The sequence below is a fragment of the Acanthaster planci genome, linkage group LG09 (genome assembly GCF_054643075.1).
Source record: "Acanthaster planci isolate LZ-2023a linkage group LG09, COTS_SCS, whole genome shotgun sequence".
NCBI classification, from domain to species: Eukaryota; Metazoa; Echinodermata; class Asteroidea; order Valvatida; family Acanthasteridae; genus Acanthaster; species Acanthaster planci.
In genome coordinates this window covers 19599841-19625949 of record NC_141785.1, presented here as the reverse complement: position 1 = coordinate 19625949, position 26109 = coordinate 19599841, and the positions used below count along the sequence as shown (strand labels likewise).

General features: G+C 40.6%; 1 protein-coding gene across 6 annotated transcripts in view; it reads left to right on the top strand.

The window, feature by feature from the left end:
• The window catches only part of LOC110989859 (excitatory amino acid transporter-like), a 97456-nt gene that overhangs the window by 29835 nt on the left and 41512 nt on the right, over nt 1–26109 (top strand). The window contains exon 1 of one of the 6 annotated variants that reach the window (XM_087140907.1): nt 2884–2908. The exons of 3 other annotated variants lie outside the window; for them this stretch is intronic. The gene's annotated coding sequence lies outside the window, so the exon portion shown is untranslated. Of the gene's footprint in view, nt 1–2883; nt 2909–17522; nt 17547–22975; nt 23401–26109 lie in introns of those variants that run through there. 2 more of the 6 variants (XM_087140906.1, XM_087140904.1) reach the window with 2 other exon arrangements.

The window sequence follows — 26109 nt, the reverse complement described above, 5'->3', positions numbered from 1 at the left end:
CCACAGGAACTTAAAAGTGAAGCTGTTGTCTGTGTGGTCGGACTCTGCTGAAGTGTCACATGTAAGTGATTGTCCTTGACAACTCTTATCAATGGGCTTTTTCACCTTTTCACAGTGATAAATGATATTTCAAGAGGTGTCCATATGTCCAGGTGATGTGTCTGAAATGCACAAAGAGCTTATCTATTCACAGATTTTCTTCACAGGGTAAAGTGACTTCAGATTCAAGTTAAAACACTTGCAGAACACTTTGTGAACAGACATACATGTACACATGTACATGTAGGCCTATGTTTAAAAAGAGACTTGACCACCAGTAACCCCGCTAGGCATGTGATTTGATTTTGTTGTTGCTGATAATAAAGTCTGTAACTATAGTGAACCACGAAGGTTACTGGCCTGCATCTGTCATCCACAGCCTGATTTCATATTCCGTGGCAGGACTAGAGGTTCAGACTTGCCATTGCTACCATATCAGTGAACTCCCGTTTTTATTGGTGTGGATTTGAAGGTCTGTCTCCGGTTAACACCTACAAACACCTTCAGCATATTAAACACAGGATATTAGCACATCGCTCTCCTGCTTTAGAACATTTCCATGCTGTTAGTTCCCAAATCCAGGGATTTAAAGGTACTTAGCTTTGCTGTGGTGGATGCGTTGTTTGGCAGGAGGAAATGAATATAAGACTAATGGAACTGGGGCATGCAACCCTGGAATAAATCTGCTAGATTTCATGTTCCACTGGCTCTTCAATCTCAGGGCAGGATCCTTATAAAATTGTTTGTCAATACCTGTGGAGACCCTTTCAAGAGCCTTGGAAAGGCTTTGGGGGATTAGGGTTAGTCACAATACCAGGATTTGGCGAGCCTCCCTGGGATTAGTGTGTTGTTTATGTTGGGGTCAGTGGCTTGAAGTAGGCAGTTAACCTGTGGACAGTTACACCAGCAAGAGTTTAGGCCCAGTGGAGGGTAACTTGTCTTGGGTAGCCCAGCAGGAGTTAGGACCCCCTGGGGGCCTGCCTCTGTATTTTGTGATGTATGTTCCCCACCCCCTACAAATTAATCTTCTTTCTGCAGTCAAAGGGATGGTCCAGAGGCTTGTGGAAGCTTGACTTCAGAACACCCACTTGAAGATGACTATGCGAAGGCAGATTTGGAGGAGGTTGTGCAGGTGGCACTGAGACTAGTAACTTGACATTTTCCATCTGACTATTTGTCATTGTTCACATATCTCTGAAAAATTTCAAATTTTTGTTGAAAAGTACATGTACATTGTAGCCTGTAGGGCATTTTTGCAAATGTTGACCATTACTTTACATGTATGCCTTTATGCTCTATGTAATTTACATTTTGGCCTCTCATTCTGAAGAATCCTGATTCCTCCACCATAGAGCAAGGACCCGCTACTTTCTATAGCAGTGTTCGCACTGGACTCAAACTTACCGAGACGATGGTTACTTATCCCAATTTAGGTCCAGTGCAGACATCCCAGGAACTTTTCCTCTTGGTTACTTTTCTGAGCCACGCAGTCATTTCTACCGGCCAACCTCTGCCCAATCATGGCAGAAATTGTTATTGACATTGTTGGAAGATCAACTGGTTTTAAAGAGTGCACCAAATATTTAGAGATGATAACGAGGACGGTAACGTGTCTAAGGACAAAAATAAATGCCGAGAGGTCAGGCAAAGCGCCCTCATAAGTCATTCCATTGCCAGCTTGGTTCCTTTCCTGCGGTCTCAGTAAAATTGTCCTGTGTAGAAAGTCCAAGTGTGGACAGTGGTCACATTTGACCATTATTATTTGACCGTCGGCTTGGTAAAACCCGCAGAAAAACAAGTCCACTGTGAACACCGCATTAGATGACTTTTGAGCCAATGTAAACCTGAACAGAGGTTCTTTACACAACTGTACTGACATGTATGTGTGCAGTCTACGTGCAGTGTGGTTCTTTGACCTGGAATTGGTTGTCAGTGTTGGATCCAGCATTTTAAGAGAAAGGGGACGGGGAGGAGTAGCAAAGGGGGGGGGGGTGCCGCCAGAGAAATGACCCCGAAAACGTGAGTGACCGCAGGCAACTGGTGCACATGCATTTAATGATAATTTCTGTTTTTAAAGTTGCTGAATGAAACAATTGGGAACAAGAGCAGAGGAAATGGGCATCTACAAAAAGAGAAAAAAGGAAAAGAAAAGTGAAGGGTAGGGGTGCTCACTGGGTGCACCCCTATGACTCAGTGTGTTGTACATTGTACTGCAGAAAGTACCTCTTGCTTGTTCAGGATCAGTTGAAATTATCCCAGGCGTGTACCACACAATAACTGGCACTGCACATCCTGTGGGTTGCCGAGTGCAGTTCCTCTGTCTGCTGCCGTAGTAACTGGATTGGTGCAACTCATGGCAATATTTTGAGAGTGATGCTCCAGAGATAATTGCAAGTCATCTCCCCCCCCCACCCGCCAGCTCCTGGTCAGAGTTTGTCTATTAAGCTCGCTATCAGACAAGATCGCTCTAATTCTCCTGGGCTGTTCTGCATCAGCTATGCAGGTTGAGTGCAGACTGTGACCAGCATATCAATGACTGCATCACATGAAGAAAACTTGCATTTTATTAAAACTTCCATATTTTGCGTGAGTTATTTAATCTTTAAATTTCTAAATTCGCATCAACCATGTACAGTACATGTACTCGCACACGTACTGTACACTCTCCACCCGCCCTCATCCCTGCTTAACAGTTTGATACCATCAAGTTCATTGCCCAATCATAAACGCTGACCTTTATTTCCTCTCCTGTGGCTGTACCTAGTTCACTCCTTGAATGGGAATTCCAATGAGCTATTCCAAGGCAAAATGAATGACGGTAATTTAGAATCCCATCATGGTTTATTTTCCTAAGGAGAAGCAGAAACTGGTAAGTGGCTTATTAATACCAGTGTGCATTTTATAGATACATGTACTATAGGCTGTATCCCGCGGCCCATTGGAATTATGATTGGAAGGACTTCTTTGCACGTAACATTCCCAGGTCCTGCATGAGTAGACAGATGTCATAGATCCCATCTTTTTTTTTTTCATCACACACATTAAACTTGGGCATGCATACTTTATCGGGGAATTAAATGACGGTCGCATGGTAGATACATTATATCTACCACAAGATATAATTAGCTGATGCTACTGCAAACAAAAACGATCATCTGTCCTGACGAGAGTGCCGACAAAAGCAGATGACATCTGATAATCCTTTGGTATGTCTAATTTCACTTCCTTCCTGTAGCGATATTTTGGACAAATTACTGATGTTGTACATGTGCATTGAGTTTGTAGTGCATGCATTGTTATCAGAGAAAACCTGTGATGGGAAGCTGTTTTGGGACTGTGCCAAATATTCTAATATTTAAATCAAATATTAAATATTATTATATATTTATCTTCACAACTGGGTATTCTGAGGTGCAAAATCAAAGCAGTAAAGAGGAAAAAAATTCAATTGTTTGCTTAAAAAATTTCTTACTACACATACTGGTATGTACCGGTATGACCATTGCAAGAAAGCAACAGCACACTTCTTTCAACTTTACCATGAAAGTGGTATCGTGTCCCATGTTTGGTCCTGTGGTTGGTTGGTACGGTGCCTTCCTCAATCTCTCAGAAACATCCTCATGGATTGTTAGGGATCTAGGATGCGTAGTGTTAATTGACACCGGTAATGTACAGGTACTAGGTCTGCATACATGTACATGTACCAGGGTAGCCATTTTACCATAGCTGCAGTACTGGACAAGTTACCCTTATAAATGACATTTTTTTTACATTAAGGTAATTCCAGAAATTAGGGGTTCAATTGTGTGACATTTTCGTGTCCCTGTTACATCTGACCTTTGTTATTTGACATGTAAATATCACCGTAATTGATTTCAAACTATTATTATTTGTTTGGCAGGTAATTTGCATTAATTCAACACTCTCGGAAGTTAGAAAATGTGTTCTGAACTTACAAAAGTATATGTCAGATGTAACAGGGACATGAAAAAAATGGACCCCTAATTTCTGGAATTACCGATGAATTAACATTTGCCAATTTTGCCGAGACTCAAAGCAAGGTGCCACAAAAGCTGAAAAGCCACTTCTGACATGTGATGAAGGAGAGGGGTTCAACCTTGTCCATGTCTGACCTGCTTCAGACGAAGTATACCCCCTCCCCGCCTTCAGCCTGTCGAGTAGTGACACTTTGATTAGTGATATCAATAATTCCCTTTTTTTTATCTACATATTTGATTGGGGAGATTTGACATGCATTTACTAGCAAGGTAGCAGTGAAAACAGACTTCAGGGCAGAAATGGTGATGGACGACTGTTGTATTTCACAGCTGTTGTCATGTCAATTATATTGATACCTTCATCCTCCTGTACTCCCGGGAGCTGTATTTTATGTCACTTGGCGAATTGCCATGCTGTTTGTCATTGTTGAATGCTTAAGTTTATGACACGCATTTTGAAACCTTCCTTGTAAGGTCTTTAAGTACAAGAACATCTACCTGTTATCGTTTTCAAAAATTTAAAAGTTCTCGACAGCTGTGTCTGTGTGAACTACCGGTAATGTTTGTCAAGAAGTTAAAAGCAATACAGCATCCTGCTGATTACTGTCCGAGGGGTGCTTTGCTCACGTGCCTACCGGTGTCTTTAGTTGTCAGGACAAAAAAAAATCCCATGTAAAATTCAGAATTTGTTCTTCTTCCTGAAAGGTTTTTGGGTAGCCAAACTACCGGTAATAAGGCAAAAACACTAGCAAATTTGTCGCATCTCGACCAAAAAGAACAGTCCCAAATAAACAGTATGAGTATACTGGCTACCCAGGCTAACTGTCAGTGACAGACAGTGATCTCTTTTTAACAAGCGGCACAACTGCTATCATTGTAATATCTTGTGATACAGAAATTTTCAATGTTCACTTACGTGTATGTTGATTTTCATTACTGTCAGACAGTGTTTTTTACAGAGCCAATTAATCCTACAGTACCTAATGGCGACACGGGACCTGCCGTGGATGTGGCTTGTGCATCGTTAACATTAGAAATATGCCCTGCAGGGTTTGAACTGTGAAGTTCCTCCTTCGATGTGTGTCCCTTTCAGCGCCTACTGTTTTCTTTTCATTTTTCTTTACATTGCTGAAGTAAGATGGGAGTCATTGTTTCATGGCACTGTCTCCTCTGTCATCTTGTCTCATATTGCTTAGAGCCTCGAGTATATTTTCCTTCACAGGAACGGGAAAAAAAGCAATAACTTTCTATTCCTTGTGAAAGATATAATTGCAGGCGAAGTGAAGGATTGTTGTTTCTTCAAAGCTCCTTTTTGAATCTATTTGTAGGCAGGAACAAGAGGCAAAAGAATGTCGCATTTGAGCGAATTAAAGCTTCCTGTACATGTACAGTACACGTCCATGTACATCAACAATATTGAACACAGGTGCATGCATGTAGGTATTCCAAGCACCGTTTGCCAGATTGATAAATTCCTGCTGACACATGTACACAACTCAACAGTGAAGTCACCTTTTTTTTTACATGCAAGTACTCCGTACAGACATGAGCAAGAAAAATTACCGGTACATGTGAAGACGGGCACTTCAGGACTCTTGTGAATTGCACTTTTTGTTATTTTGAGGATTGGTCCAGAATGTGTACTTGTACCGTACAGGCGGTTTCTCCTGTTACAGAAGGAGAAATACCGGTTCATGTACTGGTAGATGTTTTGTCTGTATTTCATCATGGACAAAAAAGGGTTAGCATATAACAGTATTTTGAATAAGTCATTCTCTGCAGTACGTGGTTTGGAAGGTTATGTCCTATCACCCTGCAAACGATGTGCCTGTGCTTCAAGACAGTGACATTTCTTACTGATTCCCAATACTACAAATTAGAAAATAGAAAAGCATTACTCTGGCGACTTCTGGCCTCATTTTCATGGGTTTGGTCATGCTTAGTGTCTGTCAGATCCACAGTCTCACGCGTAGCTCTCAAGCGTTGTCATTTACCAACCAGTGTGGGCATGCTGAACAACATTACAATTAACGTCAGTCCGGGAGCTATCTGGAGAGCCTGTTCTCTGCCCAGCTGAAGTAACCCGTGTCCCGGCCAACTTAATTAACGGCGCTGTTGTATTAAATAGGATATATGCATTTCATGCATTAGAGGTTGCCCTTAATGATAGGGTGTTTAATGTATTTATTTTTCCCCAGGGTGTACACAGATTGGATGCTGATATTAATGATGGCACAGATAAGAGCTAGGGGGGTTGTTCTGAGTGGCAGATTATTTGGCTTGAACTGTGGCGATTCCATTGTCACACAGACTGTGCAAGTTGCCAGTGGAATTTATATGTAATTGTTAATTGCACTCAAACCTACCGGTCCATTTTCGTGTTGGTTGTATGCATAGATTTTGTACTGTCAAGAAATGTGCATTTATTATCATCCATAATGGTTACTTTTGTTTGAAAAGGTTAATCTGATCTTCGTAGAAAATATCAAAGGTAAGATAAAAGTCTGTTTCTTGTACCATTGGCAAATCGCTTGTGGTCCATACAATGTAACGTTACAATTCGTAAAGAAGAAATGCCATAGCTGCATTGGCACTGCATTCACATGCGCATTCTTAAGCTTGTCTATGTGCTTTTGGCAAACTAAAGCACCATATTGGTCAAAGAGGCATGGATGGGTAATGTGAATGCACCACCTGTCCATGTACCACCTGCGTGTACCACCTGTTTTGTGTAACCTGTCCATGCGTTTTGTGCCATCACAGTAATAGCTTCTACTTCTTGCTACCAGAATACCATAGACAGCTTTTTTATTTATCAGAAGTTAGTTTGATTTATTGGTACGACTGGGGTACATTTCAAACTGTACGGTAAAGTTTTGATTTTGCTTTCCGTTTTTAAGTGTGTGCATGTAGGCCTACATTTACTTGGACGACTACGTAAAATAGTTATGTGTTTTTGCTCAGATTTCCATTTATTTAGGTCATACAATATGAAACTTACGACATGTTGCATGCGTTGCCCAGCGAATATCACAAGTTGCTAGGAACACAGACTATTTGATCTGTTATGTTTGCAGACACACGCTTCCTCGGTTGTCTAGACTGATCAGTATCGCTAACAGATGCATCAACAAAAAAATTAGTCGGGCATCTTGTGCTACATTGACTGCAGTGGTCACTCAACTGCCAGTTGACACATCAGCTGGATGCATTAAGCTTCATTAGAATGTATGGTCATGTACCCAAGACTTGCTGTCCGGGCAGAAGGTTCACTGACATACCGGTATTATGTACGATTTTCTGCAACTAAAAGTTCATGATAGTGTGGCTGTGTCAAGTCACACTTGCTCCCAATACTAGTACTACTAACTTCCTCCCCCCAACAAAAAGCACCAACAGTGCTGATTTTCTATAGGTTTAAGAACTAGATTTTTTGGGGGGGGGAATCTTTTGAGTGATCCAGACATACATTGTAAGTACCACTCCACAATGTAGACTATGAGGAAGAAATTCTGAAATGAAGTGCCTTAGATAAGGAAACCTGTTCAGGGTACATGTACACTTTTGTAAAGGTGAAGTATTTCCCCTGTGGCTACAGGTATGTCTGGGTATTTTGATAGTAGAATGCACTAAAGGGAGTAAGAGATTGGAGTTTGCAAGTGCATGTGTGATAGGTCTTAGATTAGCACCCTGCCTACCGGTAGTCTCAGATTTTGGAATCTTTTAAAAATCTGTCATAGTTTTCAGATGACAAAGTGGACTTGTTTCTTTTGGTTATTCCTTTTTGACATGTTGGGCATTGCTTTCCTAGCTGGCTAACCATGCATAGTTTGCAGTAGGAGCACAGTTCGGCACCTCTAACGTGACGCAACATCTCTCCTGTAGAAATGGTTTTCACCCTTAGCGATGAGCGAACTGCTTGATGTACCTGCACGGCAATTGAATAGGAATGACCCAAAAATGTACCCTTGCAGATGGTGCTTTTCAAAGTGTAATCAGGTCATCTTGTCTTGCCCAAGCATGGCTTTGCTCCACGCCTTATTCCTAGATTATCGATATTTAATTGATGTAAGGGTTGCTGACAGGCAGCACGGGTGAGCGTGAGGAGTATCTTTGATGATCGTAGGGAGAAAGGGAGATGGGGAAATGGGAATAGCGGAAACGCCACAGGAATCCAACTTCATTTAGTGTCCAAACCCACCGAGCCGCATTTGTCACTGTATAAATTACATGTTCATCTCCCTCCTCAAATTAATGTTCACCCGGCATCCGATCCAATTAAAGCCATTGGAGCAGATCTCATAGTGGAGGTTACAGATTGAAGAAAGAATCAGTTGTGCACTTTGATCTCCAATGTCAGTCAATACAACTGTCGGAAAACCCTGGAGAAAGAAGAGAAGAGGTTGGGAACATTTGATACCAGAATCTGCAAAGGTGCCCACAGATTTAATGACTTTGTCAGAATGACAGTTAGAAGGTAGACTTGTTTTAGTCTGCTTGTCAGCCATCCCAAGCCAAACTTCCTTAGTTGAGCATAGTGCCAATTCTGAAATGTCTTTTGGTGTCAAAACAGCTAAGACTTACTTTAAACACACTTTGCTGTGTCAAACATCTTGGTTGTATGAACAGTCACATGTGTAAGCTAGCCATAAAACTGACTGTCAACTGCCTTACATGTGTACACATGTAAATCACCTGCCTATCATAAATTGCCATGCATAAATACCATACCAGTACAGGCACATGTTGTATACATGTACTTGTAGATGTTGCTGGCATGTGTTTGGCATGTGCCCCAGACAGAACAATATACATGTACATGTGCATGCAACCCCTCCATTTGTGTCCTAGTAGAGTCTACAGTAATCAGAAGGTAATGCTGTGGATTAGTTTGGTTTGTCAGTTTTGAGCAAAGAAAGTCCCAAGAAAGCTTTTCGACATGGTCACTGTGTAACTATCAAAATAAAGTGTGACTTTTCGGTTATATCCGATTTGTTACCCTTGGAAGAACACATGACATACTCAGCTTCAAGTGACACCACTGTGCATTTCCTTTGTGTACAGTGTTGCATTCCACATCTCCACTGCAAAGGCAGTGGGTGACTTTGAGATTCTTGGCAGTGGCAGACGATCTGGCCAGACTTGTGGCTAGTTCTGACCATGCGCAAGTATTTCTGACAAAGTGCACGTAGTTCTGAGCACACGCACAACTCTGGCGCTTTCTGCCGCCACCAAGCATCTCAAAGGCCCCCACTGTTGAATGTCAAACCACTTTCACTGAGGTGACAGGTGTTCAAAAGCTCTGGAACTCTGAAATGAAGGACTTGTGTGTGTCCTGTCTTCCAAACACCCGCATCCAGTCCACAGAAGATTTTTCTTTTGAATTTGAGCCAAGGACACAACAGAGATTCTCCACAAGAAAGGATGTGATTCACAGTTCCATCGGATATCCGGTCCTCTTAAGCTTCAATCAGCACAAAGTACATGTATCTGCTCGGGACTTAGTGTACACATGTACATGTATGTCTTCTTAGCATTTTAAGATCAACGGCCAAGACATTCTTCTGTTTTACTGAGTTCGCTTAAAATCTTCCCCTCAAATTTGGCATTCAACCAGAGGTGCATTTCTAGTTGGCATTATGCCAGTTGAAGCAAACTCTGCAAAGCATGCCAGTACACATACATTTTGAAGGATCTGCTGGGATTAAGGTCAACGAAGGAACTTTCCACATGATTTTGTAATGCTGAATTTAAGAATCTCTCTGGTGCAGGAGTGAGAAGAAAGCTTTTTTTTAGATAAAACTTGAACATCCCTCAAGTCAGCTTTTTGCCACTACATTTTACGTTGGCATTTCTGTCAGGCCTCCATGGGAACATCAAAAGTACATGAATGGTTCATGACCCAATTAAGGTAGGTTTTGATTGGGCAGTCATGTGAAATGCCTGGATGTTCGTATCCTTGGGCACTGGGTGGATGCACATACCAGTACATTGTACATGTATACATAAATTTGCCCGAGGAAAAATATTTTAAGTCTGCCTATTTTGAGGTTGGATACCCACCAAGTTTATTTTGTGAATTAATTCAAGCAGAGTACATGTACAAGGACATACTTGGGACCCATGTAGGGCTTAGGAGGGACTTCTGGATTAGGGAGAGATCAAGGTTGTAGAAAAATGCATGGGATAACAAGTCAAAGGTACCTGTAGATAGTGTCATGTCATGTTAAACTCAATGTCAAACTTGCATGAGGTTTGTGCCAGTATTTGCTCAATCCACCTCAAGCGGGACCAAGAGAGGGTGCGGCAGACGCTCCTTCGGTAGGAACTGGGACTGAAACTGCACCCCACTCAGCCTGGTTCACAAACATTGCATGTGTTACCGATGCTACACTACCAACAAAATGACCCTTCCTCACCAGCATGGCTCGTTTCGACCAATGAGGGGGTGTTCGTGCTCATGGTGGATAGGCTGTTGGTTTTAAATTTTACCATGCCCTGTTCCTACAGTGAAGACATTCTACATGTATTTCTTCTGGGTTAGTTCCCTAATTGAAGATTTCTAGGGTCAAATGGCAAAATCCTCCATGTAAGACCCATAACCCTGAACTTGTTAGTTCCTTTAACCCCCTCCCAACCAAATGAACATTTTCTGGAAATGTCTTCAGTTTGACAGAAAGTTCAAAAGTTGGTTACCTTCAAAGTAAAAACTCCATCATCCACTAATCACTTACATGTTCATGTTAGTAAATCTAAGAAAATACAGGCTCACGTTTTAAGAATATGGGAAGAGCAATGATGGAATATTCATTTGGACAGAATGGTCCTTATTGATACCTACCAGTGTGAAGTTACTAATGTGCAAGTAAATTATTTCTGCAACGTTTTTAAAGCTGATGCTTTCTGAATGTTCATAAATACCTTAGATACTTGTAGTTTTCCTGTTCAACAACATGCAACATGACCGCGTACTAACATTTGATAATCCTGCTGCAATTTAATAATGCGCACTGTGTAAAAACGTGCTGACACATGGATTGGAGACAGTTAAACCATTCCTTTTGATCAAGAGTCTGTGCGGGCCATGCAATGCAGAACTTGCCATGAGCACACCAAGTCTATATAAGGAGATTCTTCTGGACTACTTGCACGAGGAGTATACCAATGAGGATGTTTGGAAAAATGAAAGTAAAATTTGTGGAAATTTATCGCATATTTACTTCTTTTGATTCTCTGACTAAAATGTACCGCTACACATGTATAAGTTGGAATAAATATGTGCTTGGTCTAATGTATACGAGCTGCTCAGGAGGATGACCGCTGATAATAACCCTCTCCTGCAGCTCAGGCATCAATTGCGCCCATTCTCCTGAGCCAGTCTTAAATGCATGTTTAAGACTGGCCATGCAAGCACATGCATGTATTTATTCTCATATTAAATTTAATTGACGTGTACAGTAGCATTTTTCTGCTATGGATTAAATTCTTGGAAATGAATGAAATCTGTGACTACCGTAGATCAGCCCCCAGGTGTCACCTCTACTTCTCAGCCTTCGATATCCTTAAACTGCATAAGACATTGGCAATTTGGTTCACCGTTATTGTGGGGGGCTGACTAATTAACACGCCATTTCCAGCCTGGGAAAGTTCCTTGACATACACGTACTCCTCCAAGGAATTCTGCCATTCATCAAGCTAAGAGCGGCAAGATGATTAAGTCCATTAGCGATGGGTGGAAAATACTCTGGATTATCAAGGAAGTTTGCTCAAAAAAAACCTCTGACCATATCTGAAAAAGGAATGACAGGGTATTCATAAGGGGGTCGTAGTTTGTTATCTGAAATTTTTTGCAGCTATTTTAAGATTAATCCCTTAACGTTATCTCCCACTTTGTTTTCATTGCAGTCGGTATGGCCAGATGAAATACCGCTGCATCTCAATAACATGGACTTGCGTGCTACGGGTAACGGCACACTCATGTATCCGTTGTCTGTCTGGAAACCACTTAAAATTCTTGAAGAGTTAGCCAGCTGTTTTTTTGAAATAGTTGCATCCAATTTTTACCCTCTTCAGTAGCTGTTTACTTGCAATTATTCTAATTCTTATGGTTAGTTCCATGAAGCCTGGAGATGTGGTGGATGAAGGTTGTGGCTTATATCAGAATTCCAGATGCTCACCAATGAGAACAAAATTATCTGTGCCAGCAGAGTTGCCGTCCAGAAGGTTTTTCCATTTTTGTGACTGTCATAAAGTACAACAGGATTCATAATCTCAACTAGAGAAAAATAAAGTTGTTGTAGAAATGAGAAATTCCTCATGTTTTCGGCTGGCTGCGTCAACTTGTTCAAAACAAGTTTTAAAACCTTCAAATTACCAATGATTTTGTCCAACAGTTTGTTCAACTTACATGTACTTCATTGTATAAAAAGCCCTGTTCGCACAGGACTTTTTTGGGGCAAACTTACCCAGATGATGGGTACTTTGCCCATTTGAAGTCTAGTGCAGACATTTCCCAGGCTGCGCGGGAATTTTTAGCGGCCAACTTCTAGCCAGGAAGAATTCCTGAGACACTTTTCCCAAGACAGAAAGTCCAGTGCGGACTTTCTGTCTTGGGCCTCACCCACGCCCCAGTGGTCCAAAGCTCAGAATCCAACAAGGGATGAAATTCCTGAACTTTCAAAGTCCAGTGGAACATTCCTGTGACCATTCCACTGTTCAGAAATGTGGTCAGACCCTGGCGTGAACAACTAGTTGAATCAAGTGACTGGGCCTCCGCATACTAATTTACATAATCTTCAGCAAGCACAATCCCTTTATCAGTCAGAATTTGACTGTTTGTTTTTTGTTTTGTCTTTAACTGGTTCCTATCTTTATAAGAAAAAAGAAAAATTGCCAAGATTGGTTTTGTGCCACAATTGCTCTGAAGTTAATTGCAGTTAGACTCACACATGCTTTGATCAATAATTAATTTTATCAATAATCAGCCTAGAATGTGCCAACACAGCAAGTAAATTCCAAAATTTCTGATAGCAGGCCATTGTCACCCAGGATTTGGTGCTGTGTGTCTTTATATGTCATAATAATCATAATAAAAATAATAACATTGAAATGTCTCCCTAATGACCGATGTCTCCCCAGGCTAAGGTTGAAAAGTTTACCACAAAATGTCTCCCTAATGACCCATTTGTACAAATAATAAAACTTCTATTGTGCTTTTTCCACGACACACCTGTTCACAAGCGCATTACATTAATTAAACATAGTAACATTTCATTTATTTGCCAGATAAAAGGACATACAAAAATATGCAAATTACATACAAGAGGCACACCTAAAAACATCTCCATCTCAATACATTACATGAGAGATATAAATAATTGCACAGTAACTAAACAACCAGAAAAACACCTCAGCAGCCGGACTGCTCAAGCAAACTATCAACACAGCACAAAAACGCAACTACCCACCTTCAAGTGCAACACAGCAATACTCACACTCTCTTACTGAACCCGATCATGTCCATGAGGGAGATTACCAACACCCTCTACACATATACAGACAAACAGAAACATACGAACTGGGAGAAGCTCTGGCAGGGATAACCAAAATAGTGACAGAGTCACTTTCAAAGTGGCTAAACCTAAAATTCCCCAAGAAACGCAACAAGGACAACCCAAACAAGAAAGCAGCATTGTGGCTTCTCCCTCATGGAGAGACAGGGAAAAAAGGAAAAGGAAACCAACAGAAACAAAAATTAAATTATAAAGACTATTAAAGAGATCCAACTAAGGTCCTAAAGTGCTGGTTAAAAGCTTGCTTTTACTTTGAAACCCTGAAATACTAAAAAGAAGTTGATCAATTAAATTTGGTGGGAGTTGATCAAGAAAGGCTGAGAATGATCCAAAGCAGCAAATTTATAACCATCAGTGCGACCATGCATATGGGAAAGTTCAAGAGTACCACATATAATGTGAATCAGCAGGGGAAAAAAAATGAAAAGAATGAACATGAAATACCAAAAGGCACTTGGAAACAAAAAAGATAGCAAAATACCTATAGGTATTATGAAGGGACGTTAGATCTAACATCTCAAGACAAATTAAAAGAAATAAAACATCTGAAAATTAATTTTAAGAAAAATCCATTAAAAAGTATTTTAAACCCAACTAAGGTCCTTGAAGTGCTGCTTGATGTTTTTTGAAAACCCCGAAATACTAAAAAGTAGATAAGACGCAAATCAGGAGGAAGCTGATCAAAATAGGCTGGAAAACAATTAAACACAGTAAATTTAAAACTATCAGTGCGAGCATACGTATGATAGAATTTGAGAGTATCAGTATGACACGAGTTGATAAAAATAAACTGAAAACATCATAAATACCATAAAGGCACTTGGAAACAAATGAGTTGGCAGGATACCTATATCTGTAATATAATGACATTAGATCTAATATCTTAAGACGAGCACCATACTCAAGCTACCCCCTGGGTGCAGGAATACAGACATGTGCCGAACATCTTGGATTTTTTTTCCCAAGAATTTATGTGGCCGATTTGGTGTGGCAACCAAGCAGGAATCCCGTATTCAAGAATGGGACGACAAAGGGTGGAATAGAGATTCATACATAGAGAGACCCGGCACACGATAAACCAAAAATTATAACTAAATTGAAACAAATAGATATCATTAGTTGTATAAATATTGTAACTAAAAAGAACCCCTAACTTAAGTAAGATTTGAAACTTTAAATGGTGGAGGCAAGACTAAGAGAAGATTTTGTGGGTACACCATATGAAATCAATCTCTTTTGTAAGAGTGGTGGTTCTGAAAAGATTCAGCCTCCTGGTCATCCTCAAGTCATCTCCCAAGGACGACCAGAGCATCCTGGTCGTTTGAGGACGACCTGAGCATCCTGGTCAAAAAACGTCAAGTGTACAGTATACACTCACTGGTTCTTCTGGAACCACCGCTTTATAGAAGAGACTGATTTCACATGGTGTTCCGGCAGGCCTTCTCTTAGTTCATTTATCATCCTATTTGCGAAAGTTTACTGTTCTCCCCACCCTCCTGAAAATTTTAGAGCCTTCACCTGGATCTGTTTTTTTTTGGGGGGGGGAGGAGGTAAACTGGTGTACATACTTGCATTGGGCTTGTCACAGTAGAGATACATGTAAGTGATGTAACAGGTTCAAGTGGAAATGTAAGATGAGTGCACCTACCAGTGTGACAGGGCTTAATTTACTAGTAGTTGGGGGGTGAGGCGAAATTGAGATTGTTCGGGAGCTATTGCTGTCTGTGTAACCAGAGTGAGATGTCAAACAAGCTGTGGGGTTTAGACAGTTCTGGATTCATGACCCCACTAATTTCTGAAGAGAATAGAATATGCACACTCCCTCTGCCAGGGGCTAAGAATTATGTCATGTGTAATACAGCATTATATGTAGTCGATAATGTGTGATACATGCTATACATGTATGGCACAGTTGTATACTATCGTGATGTAATGTAAATAGATGTGAATGTACACGTACATGTATTTCTCTACACTAAGTTGTTAAAGGTAGTGTACACCATTGGTTTTTTTGTCTCAACTTCACAAGATTGGCTGATTGGGGTGTGTAATATTCACTGCAACTTGCATACATTCCACTGACTTGTTTCATGTTTGAGTCAACTGCCTTGTGAAAAATCAAGAGAAAAAGTGCGGCATTTTCAGTGATTAAATCTTGTGATTTATCTTGCGTAAAATCTGTTAATTACAGGGCATTCCTAGTAAGTGGACAACATCCGTGGGGTCAGAAGCGATGACAGGATCTCTTTCCCTTATAAAAAAAAGAAGCAGTTTTCAACAGCCAGGAGTACATGTAGTCAGTGAATTCACCTTGGAGTAATGCACCTCCTTGACTATGTAGCATTGCAGATTCATGAAAAAACTTCATCCAGGAACGTAGTCGACTTGTGTCCGTGACATTGAAAGGGAGTAGGCCTATGTGATGATGCATGTGTGATCGTGCTTAATGGCCAAACTTTCACGTCAGTTAACACGTCAATGAAAGTCTAAAAACTCCATTCTTAGTTGACTAATAATTATAAGCAAAGAGGAAATTGTGTCTTGAAACATGGAGGTTTAACGTGTGGAAATCGTACTTTTTGTTGACAAAAGTCCTTTCACTGGGCAGCCACCGTATTTGTACCATACCATCATGCTCTACAGGTGATGTTGTATTTGCAAAGTATTTGTGTCAAGAAAATCATTTCTTTTAATAAAATTTAACTTTACACTGATCCAATTTATGTCCTACTTTTTACCTTACACTCAGTTTCCTATAATTTCAGTTTACAGTGCATTTGGTGAATTTCTTCAGGTATATATTTTAGCTGCTTTTAGGTTTACCCATTCATTAACCCTAACCCTCCTCAATCCTTCACCTGTTGGAGGATTGAGGAGTGTTAGGGTTAATGAAGACTCCAACAACATCTGCAAACACTACACACAAGAAAATTGCCGCGTGTATAAGAATGTGATGTGTGAAGTGAATTAAACTCTTATATGTGTACAATGGTCAGCCGACCACCATCAAAAAAAGAGAACAAAATGTTGTGGTTTTCTCAACAACTACAGCACTCTGGGTTGAAATATTTTACAGACTGACTGCTGTGTACTTTGGTTTTTTTTACAAGTAATGTATTTCAGGATCATACAATTGTCTGATTTGGGGAAGTTTACACCACCTTTAATTACCCAATACTAGTAAGTTAATTCAGTTCAGGGAGTTGACTGAATGCTCCAGATGTAATAACAACATATTGCAATTTTCATAAGAAGGTTGCAAAAGTACATGCATTCGCAAGATGATTAACAGTTTGTATTGTGTTTATCATGTAAGATTTATACTGGTAGGCTTGTGTCTTGTTGTTCTGATGCAGCAAGCATCGACAACGTACATTTTCCTTTACCCAAGTCTGAGTGTGTTACATTCTATATTGGAGTTTTCCAATGTTTCAACATCTTGTTACTCATTCACTTTGACAGCTGTTTCACAGAAACACCTGTTTGTGAGCTCATGCATGACAACACGAGACCGTGGCTTTTGTGCATGCAGAATTTATACCATTCGCAGGCAGGATCCCGAGAAGGATATCACGTCCCTTGATCATGATACTGTGAACTCACTAATTCAATTATTTCATGTTTTTGTCTGGTGCTTAATGTTTCTCAATCCACTTTGGCTTCCAGCTGTGTGAATGCCAGCTTGTTCCTGGCCCACCTGCTGCAGTATACTGAAACTTAACCCTCCATCTGTAACATGTTGAAATTGATACTGAATGTACCCCCCCCCATTTGGCTCAAGCTCTAGTTTCGTTTCTGAAAGGTTGAAGCCCTTTGCACTTTGTCGAAAACGTCCTGAAACATCCAACACCGTGTGGTAAACTAATAATACTCTTGGAGGGTAAGCAGGAACATATTTAGTTGATGTCTCGACACTTCAAGACATTTTGAGTTACCGGTAAGTATGAGTTTTTGTTGGACTGGGGCTTTATTCACTTTTGAATCATGCTCACCCAAATCCACTTTAGATTTGGAACACTCTGAAATGGGAAGGAGCCTGACTGTTTTGCTTTACTTAGTGTTTTAGCCTCACATTGAAAACGTGCTTCTTATTTGGACATTACAGGAGACATGTCTTTAGAATATGAGGATTTTAATCTTTCATATGATCCTAACTCCATTATGTTGTTCTCACCCATATGATAATTTTAGGAAGAGCATCATGGGGCTTACCTCCCTTTTAAGATGGCCGACTCATGAATGTGGCCAATTGTGTCATATATGGATTCTTTCTTTCAATTTCAACTTTTATACTGGGTATGAAGTACATGTAGCCTTTACACTTGTACCTGCCTTGTTTGATGGAGGTGGGGATGCAAGCTAGCAGGGTACTTAGGACCACCTGCTCCAGGAGGCAAGTAGCTTGTCTTTGCTCCATTTGACTGCCCAAAGAGTTAGAAAAACATGATGCCCGTAGCAGGAAGTTTTCATAACCTAGATCTTGAGTCCGATCCCACCTGACATCCCCCCCCATTGGTTGTGGTCTAGGATTTAAATGAGACATTTCCATCATTATGGACTTGGATTCACGAATGGAAATTGGATTGACAAGAAAGGTAGCAGATGCATGAAGTATGTCACGCTGTGCCACCACTGTTTTGTTTGATAATTTGTTGGAAAAAAATGCCCATTTTCATAAATGTGTTTGCAGTGTTTCCCAATTCCAAATACATATATACCCCGGAGAACAATGTGCCACAGAGTCATCAATACCACAGGCTCATAATGGATGCACAAAACAAGATGCCAAATCATCCATGAAACTGAAACTGAACGCTTGAAAGATAAATCAAATGCAGGAGTGATTTGGATTCAAGCTGACATTATCCAATTTAAGTAGCCCATTATAGACCTTTTGACTGTCAGAACAGAAGAGTTACCGGTGCATGTGCCCGTATAGCTGGGTTGTGGGAAGTGAATGCAGGCGCACTGTGTAGATGCTGGAAAACAAGCAGACTGAGCTGGTGGTACCCCTACATGTAATTGCATTATGTTATGTGTTTTTGTTGTAGAATTGGTTAATTTGTCATGACAAACATTGATATGTTTCCCAGCTGAGGGAAGGACTATTGGTTTGTTTTGCCTCTACCAAGCGGGCAGACTCCGGATGTTTGGACAGGAAGATTTAATAGAACTTGTCAAAACGGCAGCTATTAGGCCTTTGCTAGTGCTTCATGAAAAATCAAGCTAGACAATTAAAAACAACTCAAAAGATCTGTGTTTTTTCCCCCTACATATACATGAATGTTTGAGCTACAAGGTGGTGCACATGTATGTCTCCCCAAAATTTCACAAGAAGAGATTTTAATTTTCTTTAAAGACTTACAAATACACCTTTCATTCTGGAATTGGAAACTTTTTTATTAGTGACAGTTTGACATTAACACGACTGTAAATCCCAACTTTTTATGAGTATGTGTTTTGAAGCAATGTTGGAATGTAAATATTGCAATACACTGTTGTTATCACATACCGGCAGTTCTGGGTATTTATCTGGATGTTGGCCTGAGCAGCCTTCCCGAAAAGTTATGCAAAGAAAGCATTTAGCTCTGAATTGTAATCTTCGTTTCTCAGTTCGGCTTCTCTTTTTTTGGAGCACACTTGCCGGTACAGTTGGCCACCATTCCTTGCTTATTGTACTGTGACACTGAAATCACTGGATCGTTTTAGAGTATTACAAACAATTTTTACAAACATTACTTTTTTTCTTTTTGGGGGGCTAAATGTCCCAATTTAGATTTATGCAATTTGAAGGCTATTGCACAGTATCGTTTAGTCCTCACACTGTTCAAAAATGCACAAGTGCATATAACTGCCTTGAGAGACATGTTCAGATCTAAATTGACCTGGTAAAAGGCTGCTCAAGCACAGCAAGTAAAATTATTCATTTATTATCACTTACATGTATGTGGCCTTTGGCAGGGATAGCCCATGAAAGTCCACCATCAATTTATTTCTAGTGAAGTCCTATGGTATAAAGAGGAAGGAGAAACCTATAGAGAGAAGACAATGAAGAAGTGATCAGATTCAGATGTGGGATCCAAAAAAAAAGGCAACTGTTGTCGAGGAAACCCACAGAGTCAAGTAGGGACTGAAAGCCCCAGCAATTTACATGCTGGCTTGGCAGGGATTTTAAAGTTGCAGAGGTGGAAGGTGAGAAAAGTACCACTGCACCAACTTGACAACCAATAGTTGCACCCGGGTCCCTATTCAAAGGTAAAAAGTACTGAAGCTAAAGCAAGTTCTGACAAAGTAAAACAGAGTTCAACAGAGTAAGTCGTAATAACATTGCACCTTAAAAAATGAAAATAAACAAAATCAGGGAGGCCAGGTGTGTTTGTAAAAGATGATGTGTCCGGATGTTTGCACTATATTTGAAGGTCAACAAGAATGAAATGAGATGTGTTTTTACTTTAAAGGAACTCTCCCCACCCAACCCCACCCAGTTAAATAAAACTCAGAAACTTGTACTCATATGACATGTTGTAGCATCCAGGGGGAAGTATAAAAATTCCTGTGATCCAGTGGATTATATTGACTTGATAGATTTAACATAACATCCATGATAGTAACATTATCTTCAGGCAAACTTGAAGTCTCAATTCTGATTGGTCAATCCGTGGCAACAAGCAGTGTGATATAACCACATTGCACAGTTCATATCAAACCCTGTGTAATGCACTGTTCTAACTCAATGTACACTGTATTAGGCTAAAAGCAACATGCACAACTGCAAAATTTACTTTAAATTCAAAGGTGGCGAGTTTGCGCGCATAGGCCCTGATAACACTTTTTACTGCGCGTCAAGTTTGCTTGAAGATCAATTCGTTGTCACACGTGCGCTCGTTGAACACAGAATAATCTAGTGCGTCTGTGTCCCTTGTTCCTTTGCCATTGGCCTCGTGGAATACGGGACGCACTACATTATTCTGTGTTCCACTCACGCTTGTGTGATAACTAATATTATCATGGATGTAGCCAAACAGGCTTTTGGAGCTGGACCTCTAGGGGAACACAGTGAACCATAAACCAAGTTCGCCGAGGAAATGAAGTGCTGTGCAAGTGGCCCACAAAGTTAGCATGATTTATGCTCTGTGTGTGTTGGGGTAGGGTCAAGATTACTTTCCCCATGAAGCCAGCCCCAGCCTGGTCTGTCTGTTTTGCCAGGTCAAGTATCAGATGGCTGTTGACCTTTCCAAGACTCTACTGTGGTATATCATAGAGAAAGGACGGATATAGCACAGGCTGACCATGTTAATGTACATGTACAGTAGTTTATCAGTCGACATGGCTTATTAGGTAAATAAATATTGTAGGGCTGTACATGTAGATTCTGCTTAAGACAGCAGCAAGGGATCTGCACTTTTTATAGATCTTGACATGTATCAGGGAGGTCTAGTTACCTTTCTTCAATGTTACTGGAGCTGGGGATGGTCAGAGCATATTTTATGTAGTCTGACAAGCATATACCCATTACCTGCAGTTGGTTTTTAACAGGATCCCCTAGTTCATATGTAAAATCGTATTGAAATTGGAGGATTGGGGACTGTGAGAGTCAAAATAGTGTGTGTGCATAGCATTGCCTGTTGAGTGTCAATGGCAACAAATTGGATGTGTTCAGTTGAACTGGTGCTGTCTTCTGCCATAGAGGCTATACACGTGTATGCTGTGTTACCATCACAATCAGGTCAGCTGGCAGCTATGAACTGTGTCAAAGTTCAGCTAGTATAAATTGTAAAGTGCTGATCCCTCATGATGAAGATTTAACACCCCACAAACTGGGAAAAATAAATCATAATCTTGGCTGCATTGCCCACCGGATGATGTCCATGTTCACTCTATGCTTGACTGAGCAGAGTTGACTCCTAACCCCTTCCCTACCCTCCAGCCATCCCCTGACGGAAGCAGCTGTGGAAACAACAGAAGAGCCTCAGGCTTACATTCCATCAGGCATCAGGCCCTGCCCTGCCAAAAACAAGTCACACGCCTTGCAAATTTTTCTGACAAATTGACAAAACTACCTATTGTGGTTTGTGGGTAACCCCAAACCCAGGGTCCCAGGGTCCAGTGTTATTGTGTGTTTGCACTTGAAAGTGTTACATGTACACAAACTCTTTGTTTTAAAGGAAGTCTGATTGTGGCAGTGTGTCAATTTGGAGTGGCTTGTGAACGTCAGAATCAGAATTTCTTCATTCAGCTCTGAAGATGGTGCTACGTGCTGAAGCTTGTTGTTTCTCTTCAAATGTAGTGAAAGATAAAGTGGAGAGAGGGGGGGAGTGCAGGATTTTGTCCTAATTTAAAACATGAAAAGCCCTTTGCAGGGTGAGCTTTACCTAGTCGGTCTGCCCTTCCATGTTTCACAAGCTCTACGGTTTCACCATGGTTTCACCAAATGTTCCGGAGCACGGCAGATATGAGGTATGAAAATAAACAGAGGGCCAAACAACAGGTGGGAGTGGACCTTACCTGCTGCCTGGGGGACTAGTGCACTTTGTGATGGATGTTCATTTTCCTTTTTGTGGTGTGGGATCACGGTGACAGGTTGAAGTGGATATGAGTCCATACATACCTTACCTCCCAGTGATCTGACCACATTAAATCAACATTGCAAGACTCTGCAGCATGCCTGCCTCCAATTATTTTGAAACTTTGAATGTTAGATGTGACAAATGGTGGAATTGGATATGTAGGAAAAGACAACATTTATCCTTTCTTTGGTGGGAGGGGGTGCATTCCTACTCGGCTCCATTTGTGTCAGTGTTCACAGTAAGGGAGCAAGATTTAATTAAAAGTAACTTTGATTTTAACAGCTTACATGTACATGATGTGTACAACTTCGGATCATCATTATTTTCCTGATTTTTCTTGTCTGGCAGGTACAAAGTAGGTTGATGCAAAGCAAACCTTGGGCCTCTTTCAGTTTAAAGTAAAATTTGCTATTTTATTGACTACCAATTCTGTTCAGCAAAACTGTCGTGATTCTTAATCTATTAAAACTGTATCCATATAAAGTGTGCTTGATAGTTGTCAATCTGAGCACAGAGCAAAAGATCATGTTGGCCTCTTTTTAAGAGAGAGAGAGAGAGGTTCAAATAAACCTGTTCTGACTAATGATCAGAACCAATATACCTGTTCCACAAAAAATGTGTTGCCTGTTTGAAAAACCGGGTGATTTTTTCTGTGCCCAACTGGCGAGTCTTGCAGAGTAACAATTCATACTTTCTGCAATGCCCCATATCCCAGGGAGGGGGGGGGTTAGAATGTCCCAGGCTGGCTCCCCAGCCAATGACAAAGCCGACGTCATTGGGTAAACTCTTGCCGGATGACTGGCTCGTGTAGTATCATAGTGGTACTCGTATTGCTATTATGAGTCTGTGGGAAGCTGCCGTGGCAGAGCAGAATGTGTCCATTGGTGTGCACTGAATGAACTAGATCACATGTAGCCGGCCGACCGCAGCTTGCCAAAGCAGGAGGAGTGGCTGAAATATCAGTGGTCATTCACGGGTGCTCGTCAATCCGAATCAGTATTCTCATTCCATCTCCTGTGATCAAACTTCCCTCTGGAGTGTCATACATGTTGCAAAGACTGTTTGCTTTCTGAGATGATATTCTGACCGTGCTGATTGTGTACTGGCGCTCTCTCATCCTCCTCTGGCTTCTGGAAATTCTAGTCAGTGACTTCCACCCACATCCGACAGTGCTGGTGCCTGATTTTGCCACAGATCTTGGTTTCAAGTTTGAAAAAAAAAAAGGTTAGTTAAAATTTTGTTTCCAGTTGATAAGGAATATCAGAACTACAGAAAGTTGGATTCCCAGCTTGTTTGTGGCCATTTGGAGTTTTGTGCAAAACTAGACACTACTGGTACTAGCCCTATATCATGAGTACAGTACCTTTATAACTTTACCAGACATACTGAAGAAACTGTCAGACCATGCCGAAAAGAAACCCACTTTTGTGATTTACTCTTTACAGTGATGTACCGATGTTGCATACTGCGACATATATTGTGCTCAAACCGTTTGTATCTGAGACTTTTTTTTTAAAGACATGAAAGAGTTAGTGTCAGAATTGGAAGGGAAACCTAGAAGGCAGCATTGGCTCAGTGTGCTGAATGGCATGCAGATCAGAGTGCACATGTGAGATCAGTACCAAATGGAGCAATAACCCTTAAGTAACTACTGACCACCATCTTGGGATTCTGCAGTATAGCAACTTGCATTTGGACGCACTCTACCTATGTAGCACTTGATCTTCAGTGCTGAGTTTTAAAATAGCATGATGTTGTCTGCATGGCATGTGGCATTGTTCTAACTTTTTTCTGATGATCAAAAAAACAAACAAGCGACCCCCCCAAAAAAATGCATATGAGTTAACTTTCTTACAAAATGCTTTTTCGGGGAAATTCTAATGCCAAAATCCCATTAACCATTGACTAAGCAACAAAGTGTATTCTCGAAAAATTTCAGCTGTATATATTCAGCAAGGTGATAGTATCAGGATTTTTCTTCCATTGACTATGTAAATGACACTAATTCAAACTAGAATTATGTTAGAAAAATTGTGGCATTCCTGAGAAGTTTTAACATCCATTAAGCCAAACCTGCGAAGTATTAAGTGCACCTCCCTCAAATTATATGTGGGAAAAAGACAAACATTTCAATTTCTTGAACTAAACAATCATTTATGTAAATAATTAGAAATTACCAAAATGATTTGAACAATAACTTTTTTTAAAACACCTGTTTTGTCAAGAACAAGCAGTCCCATAAATTTGGACTTGCGTCTCAGAAACAGGGATAGATTTGAAACGCGTCTATTCCCGATCTCTTGGACTGAGCGGCTCTCCTGTGTCTTTCCCGTCAAGTTTTATTGCCACCTGTAACCCAAATGCAATTGATGTACGACTGTGCTGACAATCGAATGACATTTTATAACTCGTAAAAATAACAGAGTCTGATTGATGGTATCATATTGTATACAGTAGGTTGCCATGTTGGAGATAAGGCTGAAGAGAGGGACACTAATGTTGTTGTTAGCTGTGCTTAGGAATGTTACCATTCCTGTATGTTTGTAGCTCTTGAGATGACTGAGCAGCATACTTTGGTGGCTTGCTCGTTCATTTATTTTGGGATTGTTTATTTTGATTTTCCTTGAGTTGTTGATTGGCGTTCTTGAGTAACCTTTCTGTGATTGGTCCGTGATTGTATTCTTGAATGATGTTACGTTCTTCTTTTCACTAAGAGGTGCACTCAAGTCAAGATGTACACAGATGAGATGATACGTTCTTAAGTTCTTACTTTATCAAATTACCGGTATTACGGTTTGGATTTCTTTTCAGGGTTAATCAAGTCAAGTTTCTTTAAGGGGTAAGGAAATGGGAAGAAGTTCTTCTAGGTGTCCCTTTTTATGGATGACTTGATTTCAGGGTGTCTTTTAAATTTGTTTAAGAAAGCTGAAAAATCTGGAGTGAATTTTTTTTTGTATCACTTCTATATGAATTCTGCCATACTCATTTCACACAATTACTCTTTGTCCTGAAGTCACTGTCCCCATGCTACCACCCACCCAACCCCCGTAAATCGTGTGGTCTTTGCTAGGGCTGAGTGGTTCAGATTGGGTCAAAAATAAATCTTGTGGGTTCTGGTTGGGGTTAAACATTTGAGAACCGCAGCCACCTGCATATCACCACTCAACCTCCTGTCACACCAGAAATGACCTTCAGATTTTTGGGGGGCATGAAAAGTGTGAATATTCCCTGTTGCCATTGGAGCAATTGCACAATAAGTAAGCTTAAGGGCAATAAGGACCTGTCTCTTGAAGTGTACGAAAGTTGGAACTGTGAAGATTTTTAAAAAGAGTGTTGTCTAGATTCAAAACTAAGAAATGTGTAACCGTAAATCAGTCAATGACAGTGGCTGTACAAAATAAAAAATGTAGGCCTACAAATGACCTTGTTCTAGACTGCATTAGAAACTTGTCCCCGTACACAAACTAAGGCGAAAAGAAAAGAACTCGGTGTTGTTAACCGTGATCGTGATCGTACCACCCCTGGCAGTTTAGCCACTCTGACTGGAATGGAAAAGAAAACTGAATATAATCTGGCTAACCTTGCCAGGAGCAAGTACATCAGGATGGAATGGGCTTGGATTTCTTGCACCCTTGAGCACTTGACTTTTAACCCTGTGAGCAAACTGTTGTCCAGCAAGAGTATTCGCGCCTCCATCTTGTCAAGTGTATTGACAAGTTGCAGGTATAACCAGCATATACATTTCAAGAATATTTCTTTCCATGGAAAATGGAGCGGTTTCTTTTTTACAGATGGGAAATTCGTAAGTCATCTTTCCAATCCTTTGAACTTGTCTGTCTAAAACCCTCCACACTCATTGTCTTCATTGTAAAACACATTTGAACATGTCTATGTGCAATTTGGGCTTTATAAATGAATAGATAAATAATAATA